At 42.5% G+C, this 14,046-nt stretch overlaps 1 long non-coding RNA gene across 2 annotated transcripts; it reads left to right on the top strand.

Annotated features, from left to right (window-relative positions):
- Nucleotides 1-6: 6 nt before the first annotated feature.
- Nucleotides 7-14,036, top strand: LOC103396767 (uncharacterized). 2 transcript variants are annotated; one of them, XR_523404.3, is made up of 6 exons: nucleotides 7-2,094; nucleotides 2,537-2,675; nucleotides 2,951-3,047; nucleotides 5,473-5,551; nucleotides 9,140-9,196; nucleotides 12,310-14,036. It is a non-coding gene; the product is annotated as an uncharacterized LOC103396767 (long non-coding RNA). The 2 variants fall into 2 exon arrangements; XR_003048715.1 differs by having other exon boundaries at nucleotides 7-2,675.
- The last annotated feature ends 10 nt before the right edge of the window (nucleotides 14,037-14,046 follow it).

The following is a 14,046-nucleotide window of genomic DNA, read 5'->3' as shown; positions in this document are numbered from 1 at the left end:
TTCAGTAGATCCAGACAGATAGAACAGCAGAATTTTTCTGGGTTCAGCTGATTTCTCTGCTCCTCCATTTCAGCTCTCAGAAACAACGACTGTCTGAGTTTCACTTCTTCATAAACTGAACCAGGGTGTGTGTAGTGAACAGCTGCTCCTCCTCCTATTGCTCCTCCTACCCTCATACTGCAGACCAGGTAGTATGTGGTCAGACTGGTCTGACTGTGATTCAACATGGAGGGTCATTACATGAGATTCATTCCAGGCGAAGGAGGAGCAGGAGTAAGAGAAGGAGGAGGTGCTCTGATTGGCTCTGGTTTTTCTTTGAATGAACAGAAGTTATATATATAAAATATGACATCAAGTCTTTTAGAAAGTCAGTAAAGTCATCAGTTAAATCATAGTGTTTAATTTAACATTTAATGTGTTTAATGGCAGATTTATTCATCAACAACTTCAACCTTATTTATTAACAAACAAATGCCTAAGAAACCCTCAGGTGGAGCCTGAGACCAGGTTAAACGGAGACACCTTTGGGTATGAAGGAGGTCCACCAGGGCCCCGGTCTTCCTGGACAAGAATCAAACTTGTTGTTTTCCCTTTTTTTTTCCAAATTGTCCATTGTTCGAAAATACTCAAGAGCACCATGGAGTCAGGCACCAGCATGGAGGGGCATCAGTAGACAAGGTCTGGAGGATCTGCAGACACGTGAAGAGACTAATGTTGGACCCTGGTGACAGGTGACGTCTTAATGTCATGTCAGAAGCCGCGGCCGTGGCACTCACGCTTCTCCTCAGAGCTGACACACACTCCACAACAGGTCAACACCATGGATGAACACCTGAGCAGAGTGCTGTCCTCCTCCGTGTCTGTCCTCCATCTTCATCCCATCTGTCATGGCTATCCCGTTGGTTGGTGATGCTCCATCTCAACCTGACCCCACCCACGGTCTGCTTTTTTTCAGACAGCCACACACACACACACACACAAAGAAAAGCTCATCAGAGAGGATCGGTCCCGGTCACTGCAGCCTGCTTCAGTGTTACTGACGCTAAAGTGGGTTTTGTCCAGGTGCCAGCAGAGATGGAGATTAATGACGCCGCCGTCTCCGTGTCTGCTGGTTAATAATGCTTATTCATCACTGTCGCCGACGATGCTGCTGCTGCAGCCAACACAGCTAACACAAACACAAACGAGAACAGAAGTCAATGGTACTTCAAGAGTAGGGAAGTCTTCTTACTTCGTACCCTCCACAGGTTAGCAAAGAAATGCTAGTTCAACACTAATTCTTAAAGAAAAAAAACCCCCAAACAAAACAATTATCTAATGCCCACCACATCTGTCCTCTTTATTTTCCCTAACAGTTGTGGGGTAACTCACTGCTAATCTCTACAATCTATTTTCTGGTGTGAAGCTAACTGTTGGCATACGTTTTCTGCTATGGTTAGGTTAGCAAGTGAGGCTAATGTCAGACCTTTTACTTATTCTCATGAAGTTAGTTAGGTTTATGATACACGTGTAACATTTTAGTATGAAATTAGGGGTTTTTTATATTAAATTTGGCTATTTTTTTGACAAACTATACTTGTGTTTTGGCTAAAATTTGTATTTTGTTCTAATTGTTAATTCTCGTTCTCAACTTTGGTTTCGCTGCTTCCACTCGCGTATACTCGAGTATTTGTCCAATCACATTTCAGTCTCACGCGTTGCTAGGGTTAGAGAAATCTTCCCTAAGGCCTTTAGAAACAGTGGCACCAATACCAAGACCTTCTGGCAGGTGTAAACTGACGTTGGTGATTAGCGTGGTTTTGATTGGATGGTCTAAGAACACAGTCTCCAAACTGGCTAGCAACAAGTAGCCGCGGGAATAAAGTTTTGTTTTCTGCGCCCGTTGCTTCTGACGAACCAACATTCTCTTCTTGAAATGAATTAAAACGTTTTTTTGTTTTCATTAACACGACAGGACAGACTGGACTTTCAACGTTAACGTGGATGGCGATAGAAAAAGTCGTTGTTAAAAACTGGAATTTACGGATAATCTGTTCAACTTGAACTCATCTTAAAGAAATGGGTTCAACGGCAGATTTATTCATCAACACAATGGTATGTTTATTTATATATATATTTATATTTATATTGGATTTGGCTAATTTTAGACAAATTATACTTGTTTCGGCTAAAATTTGTATTTTGTTCTAATTATTAATTCTCGTCCTCAACTTTGGTTTCGCTGCTTCCACTCGCGTATACTCGAGTATTTGTCCAATCACATTTCAGTCTCACGCGTTGCTAGGGTTAGAGAAATCTTCCCTAAGGCCTTTAGAAACAGTGGCACCAATACCAAGACCTTCTGGCAGGTGTAAACTGACGTTGGTGATTAGAGTGGTTTTGATTGGATGGTCTAAGAACACACAGTATCCAAACTGGCTAGCAACAAGTAGCCGCGGGAATAAAGTTTTGTTTTCTGCGCCCGTTGCTTCTGACGAACCAACATTCTCTTCTTGAAATGAATTAAAACGTTTTTTTGTTTTTATTAACACGACAGGACAGACTGGACTTTCAGCGTTAACGTGGATGGCGATAGAAAAAGTCGTTGTTAAAAACTGGAATTTACGGATAAACTGTTCAACTTGAACTCATCTTAAAGAAATTGGGTTGGAGGGTGGAACTAATCCGAAGTTTTGGTGAGTAAAATACGTATTGTCGTTCTAATAATAAAGTAATTTTACCATGTTGAAATTGATACTTTGTGGTGTATAAATACATTTATCGCAGCTATGGCAGAATTGTCTGTTGATTTTGGAAAAAAAGTATTTATTTTTATCTTGTTTTTTACCCTGATGTGAATGATGTGAGAATAATTGGCGATGTTAACAAGTTTTCTGTTCCTGCAGCCAGTGTGGTGTGCTCAGATTCGTGGAGTTTGTCTAAACTTATTTTTATGCTGTTTTCTGGGAAGAACGTTGCTGAGAGAAGATGAAAAAGAGGCTCGAAATGAGGAGAAACAACTGAATGAGGAGGAAAACATGGAACCTCTGGCCTTTGCTGCTGTGCTGGTAAAAACCATTCTGTCTTCAATGTTTCCTCGTGTGTGTGTGCGCATGTCCCTGTGTTGCTCTCCTCTGGATTTCTCCTGCTAATGGAAAATAAAGAGCTGAAAGTGGCAGAGTTGGTGGGGGCTGGTGGGGGGTGTTATCTCTAAATGAAAAACATAGAATCAGTGACCTGAGGCCAGGACCTGAAGAAGTCCAGAAACCTCTGTACTACTATCAAAATGTTTCAGAACATCAGGCAGCGATGACATTTATATATATATAAAAATTTCAAAGAATTTCAAGTTTATATATAAATATATATATCTTTTTCTTTTTTAAATCACAGCCTTTCCTGTGACAGTTTACACTACCCCTGAACTTGTGTTCAACAGTTCTATGGGGACTGAGGTCCATGTAGTGTGGTGGTCTTTAATGGTGCACTAGTACTGTACATAGTGGTTTAGCAGAATGCTGATTAGTGGAAACTAGGATTAAGATTAATCATTACAATCTCATGACATGAAGTGTTTTTTCTTTCCTTTTTTTTTTATTATCTTTTACTGTTTCCCAAGAGGATTTGCATCACACTGCAGCATCTGGAAGAGATTTGATAAAAATGTCCTTGTAAGACTTCAGTACCATCCTCCATTTTTCTGTTCATGAACACATCAGTCCTAATCAGCATCCCCCCCCCCCCCCCCGCTGTCAAAGATAAACTGATGGCATCCCTCTGAGGTTTCCAAATCATAACAATAAATATGAGAGAATAATAATGAACTGGACCTAAATTTAAAAGTTTTTCCCTCTACTACCTGAGCCAGTCTTTGTCATATTAAATAAATAAACTACTCTGCGAAGACTGGTCCAAACACCACCCACTGGTGGTGGGTATGTGTGTGAAGATTAAAGCCCGGTGTTGCAGCCCGGGGTGAGTGCAGATTAAAAAGTGATTATGAAGAGAATGAACATCGGTTCCCGGTGCTGTTCTTGTCACTCTGCAGCTGTGACTAATCTGGGTTCCAGGCACACGTTTTTCAGGGAGAAGCACAATCTGCTCTGTGTGTGATGTAACTGCAGCCGAACATGTTCTTTATCTTCAACCTGAGGGCTTCAGAGCCTCAGACCGCTTTCATCGCACGTGCTCAAAAAGCCTCGCTATCACAGTCATCACTTCAGTAATCACTGTTAAGAGTTAAATATATATTAACGTATATGTAAATTGAATCGACTCTTCTCACCACGTGGACGTTCACAGGCTTTTATTTCCTTCACTTTAACCACAGGTTTTTTTTTAAGGAGTGAAACCTGTGACTGTGGACTTTTTTTGATCTGTCCAACCTGTGGTCTGTGTCAACAGCAGCAGCAGCAGCAGCCCCCAGGTCTGATGCCCCAGACCTTCTCATCCTCCTGTTAAATGCTTCAGTGGGAGTCACAGGCCCCTCCATCACTCCCTCTCATTCTTTGATGGAGGCTGAAGGCACTCTCTTTGAGCTGGGACTCCCTGGGGTGAGGAGGCTGAACCAGTTCACACTGATATTACATCATGTTTCTGTGGAGGTGTTGGGGGTTACAGGCTCACCCTGGACCATCTGGACCAGTACCCTGCTGGATGACCCCCCCCCCCCCCCCCACTGTGTCCCCTGGGTCAGATTCAAGTGAAGGCTGGGAGTTGTTTTCGGATTGGAGGCCAAAGTCGTCTGCCCTCTGACATTTGACCTGCTCTGAAAAGAGGAAACATATAAACCCACATTTAACATCCGCTGAGGAAGAACGTTAGAACAGCAGAACGGTTCTGGGTGATATGAAGGAGTCGGGTCAGAGTCAGGCTGAGATGCTCTTCTTCTTATCCCTCTATTCAACCATTTCTGGCCAAAAAGGAAATGGGATTCAGCCTGACAAGGTCAGGACTGATTGGCTCTCCACTCAAACACAGACACACACACACAGACCGTGAACCTTCAGAAAGATTCTGCAAATCCCTTTGAATCCCCGCAGACTTTTTTGTCTGAGTCCATGGTGTTGGACTCTCTGCTCTGTCTTTATCCCTCACCTTTCTGCTGGAGGTGGAGAGTTGTGGCTGTGGGGGGGGGGGGGGGGGAGAGAAAATCCTGGCCAATGTGCCAGGTGATTGTCCTGCTTCTGCACAGCAGAGGTCTGAAGCCTGCTGCTGCTGCTGCTGCTGCTGCTGACCTTCAGCTGATAGGAATCCCAGGGTTGATCCTCCCACTGTTTAACCCTCATGGTTGCTGTAGAGGCTTCTGCTGAAACATGTCACTCCACAGGATCCAGACTTTTCATCCAAACAAACAAAGATCTGTTTTATCTTAGAAAAAGTGTCCTTCAAATAAAAACACATTTCTAAAAAAAAAAGAAGCTAAACTTACTAAACTTTAAATGTATTTGAACAATCCTGAAGTTGGACTCATTTCTGCTTTAATGTTTCCAGGTTTGGTTGATGGTCCAGGGTAGAGGATCCAGGCTGCAAACAGATTTGGACAGAACAGATGTACCTGGACAACAATAAGGTCAGTTCTTTTAAAAATACTCCATGTCTTCCACCAAAACGTTCATCTTTTCTTCAACTTTAACTCTTAAAAAAATCAAGACAGAGAAGGGCAAAAATAAGGAGGAAAAAACATTTCTGTTGTTCCTGACAAATGACCAAATGACATCCAAGGTCAAAGCACAGGCTGCAAACACTTTGTTCCCTGCCTTCTTTAAAAAGTGACAGCTTTCTCTTTCACTCATTGATCTTCTGAGGAAGGTCATCGTCAGACCTGAACCTGTTCAGTTTGATGCAGAGGAAGAGAGTGTTTCTGATTTTCATTGCATGTATTTAAATTATCTGGCATGTATGGGAGGAGGAAGAGGGAGGAGGAAGAGGGAGCTGGTGGGTGATGGCCGGGGGAGGGTAAATAAGCTTCAAAGCCCCGGCAGAAGCTTCAGACTTGACCCTTGACAAGTCATTAGCAGCACGACAGGCAGCATCTGAAGTCTCACACACACACACACACACACAGTTGGAAGTCAGTGTGATGACAGGGTGAAGTGCGTCTAACAAATGACTTTTTGTTTTAATCGCTGAAATATTTTGTAAAAATCTGATATTTTTTAGAAAAGGCGAAATAAAAAGATAATGTAAAACATACAGTATCTCACACACAGGTTAACCAGTAGCTAATGTGAAAATGAAACACCTTAGAATCTTAACTGAGACAGAGTTAAACGTATAAAAAAGTTAGCTTGAACAGCTAGGGATTAGCCATGAAGTAGCTAAAATGTTGGATGAGCCTAAACCTGACATAACTGTAAAAGAAAAAAAATCCTCTTTCTCTGGTGGTGGTTAATTTCTCCTGGTATCGTCAGGATTATTCTCCTCTGAATTAGCTCATGCTGGATTATCCTGCTCTGAAATGACGACACTGCATTTTCACTAACTCCATATTTCAAATGAGATTTCTGCTCCGAGCGGTGATACGTCTCCCCTGTTATTGTGGGCTGGTACATGTAGATCAGATAAACCTGATTGTTCACTGTATCTGCTGCGTTTGTGCTGAAATCCATCACCGCCGTCTTTTATCACGAGAGAGAATCAGGGGTTTATTACAGTCGCAGCGTTCCAGCTCCGTCCTATCACTTACTTCTTATCTGTGCGATCGTGTAATGACAAAACGCTGCGATGAAAAGCCCATAAGGTGTCGTGGCATGTCCGCCCTCCTGCCTCGCACCTCAGGCCCGGGCCATCATTCCCACAGACACAGACTCTCAGCTGCGTCCCATGATGGATAACTTGGCGGCAGATGTTTCAGGAAGTAGCTCATTGATAACCTCCCAGAGGAGCTCCCTGATTGGAGTTGGTCACCCTCACTCCCCCTTTACCATCCCAGCAGCCCATCCATCACCTGATGAAAGTGGAGGCTGTCCTCGCCTGTCGGTGTCCATGTGTTGATGGAATGGGTGATGATGAGATGTTGCTGATTTGATTGGTGCGTGGAAATCTGAGCAGGAGAGCATGATGGTGGATGGACTCAGGTGGAGGTGGAAAATATCAAGGCACTCTTGGATGGAGCTGGATGGTGTGTATACGTATACACACGTGTGTGTGTGTGCGTACATGTATATACACATACATATATGTGTATATACACAATATATTTCTGTGGGCTAAGTGACTTGTCTCCTAAAACAAACAGTCCTCACGGCCGACTCAAACCTCATCATTTGTATTTGCCTTAAACTGGACTTGATGTTGAAGTCACTTCTGCGCCTGTCGCCGTGGTGGTCCCTGCTTTTGTCTGCTGTCCCTTCATGACACCATTACAGCTGGACGTCCAATCCAAACAAGTTAATTAGCGGGGAGATAGCATCAGCACAAACGAGGCTAATGAAATAAACACTGTCCTGAAAAAAGAAGAGATTTAGCAATTAAGCTATCAGAGCATGGAGTCATTTATGTTGCCATTGTGTTGTCCTTTTATTTGTGGCAGAGTGATGAATGTGGCTGCAGCTTTATATAACTGTGTGTGTGTGTGTGTGTGTGGCTCTTTGATAATAATAACAACCCTCTCTTCACCGTGTGTTTACCAGCCTTTGTTTACTGAAGGACAGTAAAACACCCAGGGTCAGAAATGAACGTGGGCGGGAACAGAATTACCCTGAAATCACTGAAAATGCCCTGGTTGTTATGGAGGCTTTTAATGTCCCTGAAACTATTATTAATTCAAGCTGAGCTACAAAATGACAATCCCAGGCCTCATTAGCACACACGCCGCCCACACTGGTGTGGTAGGATTACTGATGGAAGTGCTCCACAATGCTATGCTAATAATAACTGAAGAGCTAAAAACTAAAGCGAGAGAAGTTAAAAAAAAAAGTCTCAGAAATAGGTGGAAGATAAATTTAAATGAAAGCTAAAAGTTAGTCATGAAGATTAAGTTGGTAAATACAGGAAAATATAACTAAGTTAGTAACTAAAGTTAGTAAGACCACGAAGATGTAGTAAAACCAGAATTTAACACAATAGCTAACAGTATAAGGAGATACGTTAGCCAGGGGGATGAAGCTAGTAGTTAGTAGCGTAGAGGTTAAAGTTGGAAAACGGGATGCTAGAAGTTAGCTAGGAAGATAAGGTTAGCCTAGAAATCAGGAAAGCCGTGGATTTTGGTCCAGAAATAAATGTGTGAGACGTGAGTTACAAAATAGTTGTGTATTGATGACGTTCATTAGCATCAAATGATCAAATCTATCAGGTTGCACCACAGTCCATCTGAACAGAAACAAATGAGGTTAGCTCATTTTGATTACATCGTGTGTGTGCACGTGTGTGCTAGTGCACGTGTGTGCTAGTGCACGTGTGCTCAGGTGTATGTAAGCCTGTGCAGCAGTAGTCGTCCTTCACCTCCTCCTCTTAAACAAAAGCCTATTGTGTGGCTTCAGCAGACTGACAGAACCAATAAAGTCTGAGCCACAGTGAACTGATCAAGGTGCTGCATCATGGCTCACAGCTCCTTCTCACATCTGCCATTAATTGCCTCCATCAGTGGCAGCCATTCTTCAGCTGGAGGAAAGTGAAGTCCTCGGCGGTGGAGGACACTCTCAGGGTTGGTGTCAAAGTGACGCCGTTTTGTCCACGTCACAGTGATGAGGGAAAACACAAAGATCTGTAGATCAGTGTTTGTCAGTGTTGAAGCTGTTAGATCAGAGTGACTTACAGTGTGTGTCGGCAAGAACCAGGTGATACGATACAGGGGCAACGACATAGTGACAGTATAGGCACAATATAACTGTAGTCAAACTGTCTGAACATCAGTTCCTAACTCTGGAACAGAAGGATCTACATTTGGAATCACTAGAGAAGAAAGAAAAGAACAAGAACATGAACCAACACCAGGAATATTGGACTGAGAATTGATGATGATAAAAAGTTATACAGTGCTGTAGAATATTGATATGGTATCATGAAACAAAATATTGCTGTATTTCAGTGTATCAGTATTTTCTTTCAGCCCTACAGTACGTCACAGTTCTAACAACCTCACCTTGGTGACAGAGTACGTCTGTTCTTCACTCAGTTTTTTAATCCAGTTTTAAACCTTTTCTTTCTTTTGTCACAGAGTAATCCTCCACCTGACTGTGATACGACCGAAATCCCTGACAATTCTATTGTGAAGGTAAGAGTTTGTCTGGTTTCTTAAAACAAATAACAAAATGAAGTAGTTAATTAGAGTTAATTGAGATAAATCATATTCAGGTTTGAATCAACGCACTGACAAACAGATGTTTTAAAAAATTTCATAATTAGCAGAATATCGCCATGGCAACCCCTGATGAGGGGCAGAAGCCAAACGTGATTCACTAGTAAAATCATTCTAACTTCTGAGCTTTTTTTTTTTTTTTTCTTACATTAACAATCTTACACTTTTGTGCATTATTGTATCATCAGCATGTTCTGGAAACGCCCATTTTCCAGCTCTTTTTGTCTGAACAAAGCCTGTGATTCACTGCATCAACTGAGTCTGTAATGTGTGTTTTTTTCCCACTCCTTCCTCCGTGTTTCTCTGTGTGAGTTTGTCGACGTTGCACAAATCCTCGCTTGATGCCAAGCTCGCACTAGTGCGTCGTTAAACTTCTCCCCTGAGCATCGGGATCAGGAAAGGGAAGATTTCTTTGGATGAATACGTATATTTTTAGTCTAAAAAAGTTCTTCACTCCCAGCAGTAAATTTGGACCAGTTTGCCTTCGGCACCGAGCAGCACTTTTCTGATTAATGACACTACTTTGTGAGGCCATCCCTGGAGCTAATACTCACTACAGCGAAGAGAGCGGGGCTTTAAACACTGCAGGAGAGCAGAAGCTCGGAGCAGGGAGGCTCTGCTGGAACCATGCAGCAGAGTCTTCATGTTGGTTTGTGGAGGAACACAGGGATATCCATACAGTGTTTGCCTCATGCCCCTGAGTCAGAGCTAAAAAGAGAAACTGTAGAACCTGGAACCCGAAGTAGCCAAAAATATTTTCACCTCTGCTCAATCTACGTTTAATTGACTTGGCCGAGGTTTGTTGTCGTGTTCCAAGGCTTCAACCAAATCAATTTTACAGAAGGCTACATTTTTCATTGGATTTAATGGAGGCAGCTGCAGCACAGAAGCATGATTTTTATATTAAAACTAAAGGAAAATAAAGGTACCAGCTGTACCAGGAACAGTCCCTGAGCTGAGAGAATTTGTTTATCTCATAAAAACTTCAGCAGCACAGGAGCAGAGCTGTGTCTGTGTCTCTCTCTCTTTGTCTTCCCGCACACTCTAGACACATACTGTGAAGTTCTCCCTCGTCCCAAAGGTTACGAAACTTTAATAACATTAGTCTGCAAAGGACCAAAGTATAAAAGAATTGGGTCTAGAGGCAGTCTGTACCAGGAGTGTTGTAGCTAACGTTAGCTCTGGTGTCTGTACAAGGACTGTCGTAGCTAACGTTAGCTCTGGTCTCTGTGCCAGGACTGTTGTAGCTAACGTTAGCTCTGGTGTCTGTCCCAGGACTGTTGTAGCTAACGTTAGCTCTGCTGTCTGTACCAGGACTGTTGTAGCTAATGTTAGCTCTGGTGTCTGTACCAGGACTGTCGTAGCCAACGTTAGCCCTGGTGTCTGTACCAGGACTGTCGTAGCTAACGGTAGCTCTGGTGTCTGTACCAGGACTGTCGTAGCCAACGTTAGCCCTGGTGTCTGTACCAGGACTGTTGTAGCTAACATTAGCTCTGGTGTCTGTACCAGGACTGTCGTAGCTAACGTTAGCTCTGGTCTCTGTGCCAGGACTGTTGTAGCTAACGTTAGCTCTGGGGTCTGTACCAGGACTGTTGTAGCTAACATTAGCTCTGGTGTCTGTACCAGGACTGTTATAGCTAACGTTAGCTCTGGTGTCTGTACAAGGACTGTCGTAGCTAACGTTAGCTCTGCTCTCTGTACCAGGACTGTTGTAGCTAACGTTAGCTCTGGGGTCTGTTGTGTATTCAAATATATCATATATATATATAAATACCCACGTTTCTTCCTATGACATGACATCATATTTATATATAAGCAGGGTTTCCACGATGTATGATAAAGAACAGCAGCCCACAGCTACTTCAGAACTGGGGCAGACTTACAATAATAGTCCTTCTATAACTGTTACTGTAGCCTAAATAATAAACATAGTAAAGTTAAAATTCTTGATCCCGTTGCTGTGCTGAGTATGTGGGAAAAAAAAAAAGAACTGCCAATGAGAGCAAGGGCTGTGGACGTCCATCAGGATGTTCCTCCTGCACAGACATTAAAGATGAAATGGACATTTAACAGAGTGAACAAAGAGGTGTCGGTGCATATCAGTCAGTGCTCTTCAGCAAGGCAGCTGAAATTAAGGGTTTAAAAATCTGAATTCTTCAGAACAAAGTAGCAGAAAAGACAAACCTAAAAAAAATCAGCAAGGGAAAAATAAAGAAATCATTTATATTTTACATATGTTTAGACTTGAATGTAGACATGGGTTAATAGATGTAGGACCAATAATTAGTTGGTAATCCTTTAGTTTTCTTTGCTTCTGTTAATGCTTAATTTGTGCGTCTTCTTCTGTGCTAATTAAGACCGGCTGCCAACTCTGATGGAACTGAGCCAATTCACTCGTGTATGGATTTAAATGTAGTGAGTGTGTGTGTGTGTGTGTGTGTGTGTAGTCGCTGTCAGTGTTTCAGACACTGTGAGTAAATTGAGTTACAGATCACGTGTGTGTGCGTGTCCACACTTGTGTTACCTTGGAAACAGATCACATTTCATACCGCTGCTGTCGTCACAGAAGGCCAGGCGCGTGTGTGTGTGCGCGTGTGTGTGTGTGATCTTTATTGTTCATGTTCTTCTTTTGTGTGTTTCTGTGTCGTAGCCACATTTGTCCCAAAGTTTTGGCTAATTCCTTTTGACTTCATCCATCTTTGAACCTTCTTTCTGTCTGTCTGGAGCTTAATGGTTTTTTAATAGCACTTCTGACATAACGTGCTCCAGACGTGGAAGACAAACGGCTGCTGCTGAAGCTAAGCTGCGTGTTTTACACCAGCACTGTGTAAATGTTTCTTATTTCAGATCATATTCAAATGAGGATTAGCTTGAAATGCTAACACTTGACCCTGGTTCTGACTCTACTGTTCCATTAATCTTCACACCTTAAACTGGGAGGATGCTGGTGACGTTATGTGGTTATTTTTTTTGTCTAAAGACTTGTGTGTGTGTGTGTGTGTGTGTGTGTGTGTGTGTGTAGTTCACAGTTGGTCTCATTTGCTCTTCAGTCGGTGAACGGACGAGTTCAGGATCAGAAAGTCTGATGTCAGCGTATGTTGAGCTGCTTCGTGTCGATTCCCTGGACAGAGGAGGCTCGGGGGCACACACACACACACACACACACCCAGACTAATGAACATGTTGTATGTTACGTTGTCGCGATGAGACGTCCCCATGGACGAATAAAGAGACTCCTGGACTCAAAGATGTGAACAAACACACACTCTCGTCCACATATCATCAAACCACCACAACTAGGGCAAATGTTCCACACTTTATTCTGCCTCGTTTGTGTTTTTTATTTTTTCCCCCATAAGAGATTGAAGTAAATTTGCGACCAAGGCGAGCGATTCATTAGCATAAAAGACGGCGGCAGCACGAGGGCTGGAGTCCACGGAGGACGTCTGTGTGACCGCTCTGGTGTTTAATCAGGTTTCTGACGGTGACGTGAAGGGAAGGTGGCGCCGTAGAGAGAGAGAGAGAGAGGGAGAGAGAGAGTGCAGGATCAGCAACAAGTGCATGTGCAGGAATGGAGGATGATTATCATGCAGCACAGCAGGAAGGCTCAGTGTGTGTGTGTGTGTTTGTGTGTGTGTTTGTGTGTGTGTTTGGATCTTCTGAAAGAAACACATAGATCAGAACTTCTGTTAACAAGCCTTTGCTATTGTTTGGTGAGAAGAGACGGTGTCGCCGTCCAAAATCTGCACGTCAGCTCTGAAAGAAGAGCTGTTTCGTTTTTCTTTTTTTTTTTTCTTTTTTTTACCTCCATATGGCCACAGGAGGAGCCAAACTACACCAGCCAAGTAACAACTACACTACACCGTCCCAGTTTAAGGAGGTTTGGCTGTGAGAGTGTGGAGCTTCTCTTCTCAGCCGATGGCCACCAATAATTACACACATGGTCACTGAGGTCAATAGGTCACGGTGTGAGTGTGTGTTTTTCATTGAACAAAATCATTTTTTTGTGTTCACTCCTGTGTAGATCATTGTACCTAAACAGTTCACCTGTAATTAATGTGGTTATTGTATGTTAACAATAATTATTCATTGATTGACAAATAGAGAAAATAAAGTTAGAGAAAACTAGTTAACATGAATAGACTAACTTTTAGACTAGATTTATATTGGAATGATTTTAATAATGAATCCTTTAATTACAACAGTAAAAGGTCAAGGAATGAAAATACATTCAAACATGAGATGAAAACATTTGAAAATACTGAAGAATGAGTCGTAAAGATTCTGGGAGTTAAAAATAATCATACAGAAAGATTCTCTGACCTTTCAGTCTGTGAAACACACACACACACACACACACACACCATGTGAACAGAAGATCACCAGCGTGTGTGGAGCAGGTTTGCTGACACCTAAAGGTCAGAGTTGGTGCAGGTTTGGAGGAACACGTGTGGTGAATGGCACCGGTGTTTCCTGTTGGTGACTTTGATAAGATGTGAAAAATGGATTGGAACAAAATGTATTTTTATAAGAAAGGAAACTTGTACAAATGAATATATCTTATATCTAGAGTTGAGGTGAGAACCAGCTGTAGTTCATCGTCATCCAATCACAGACTGACTCCATGTTGTTGAGATCAGGTCTGGTCATCGCAACAATGTTTGTTCGTCTCTGTCCTGATGAGGTTCTTAACAGGAATGATCTATTTTTGTTTTGGTAGTTGTACTGGAGCAGTTGTAGCTAACGTTAGCTCTGGTGTCTGTACC

Source organism: Cynoglossus semilaevis, chromosome 20, assembly GCF_000523025.1.
Source record: "Cynoglossus semilaevis isolate Cse_v1.0 chromosome 20, Cse_v1.0, whole genome shotgun sequence".
Lineage (NCBI taxonomy): Eukaryota > Metazoa > Chordata > Actinopteri > Pleuronectiformes > Cynoglossidae > Cynoglossus > Cynoglossus semilaevis.
Note: the sequence above shows the minus strand (reverse complement) of the source record. Positions and strands in the feature narration are given on the sequence as shown.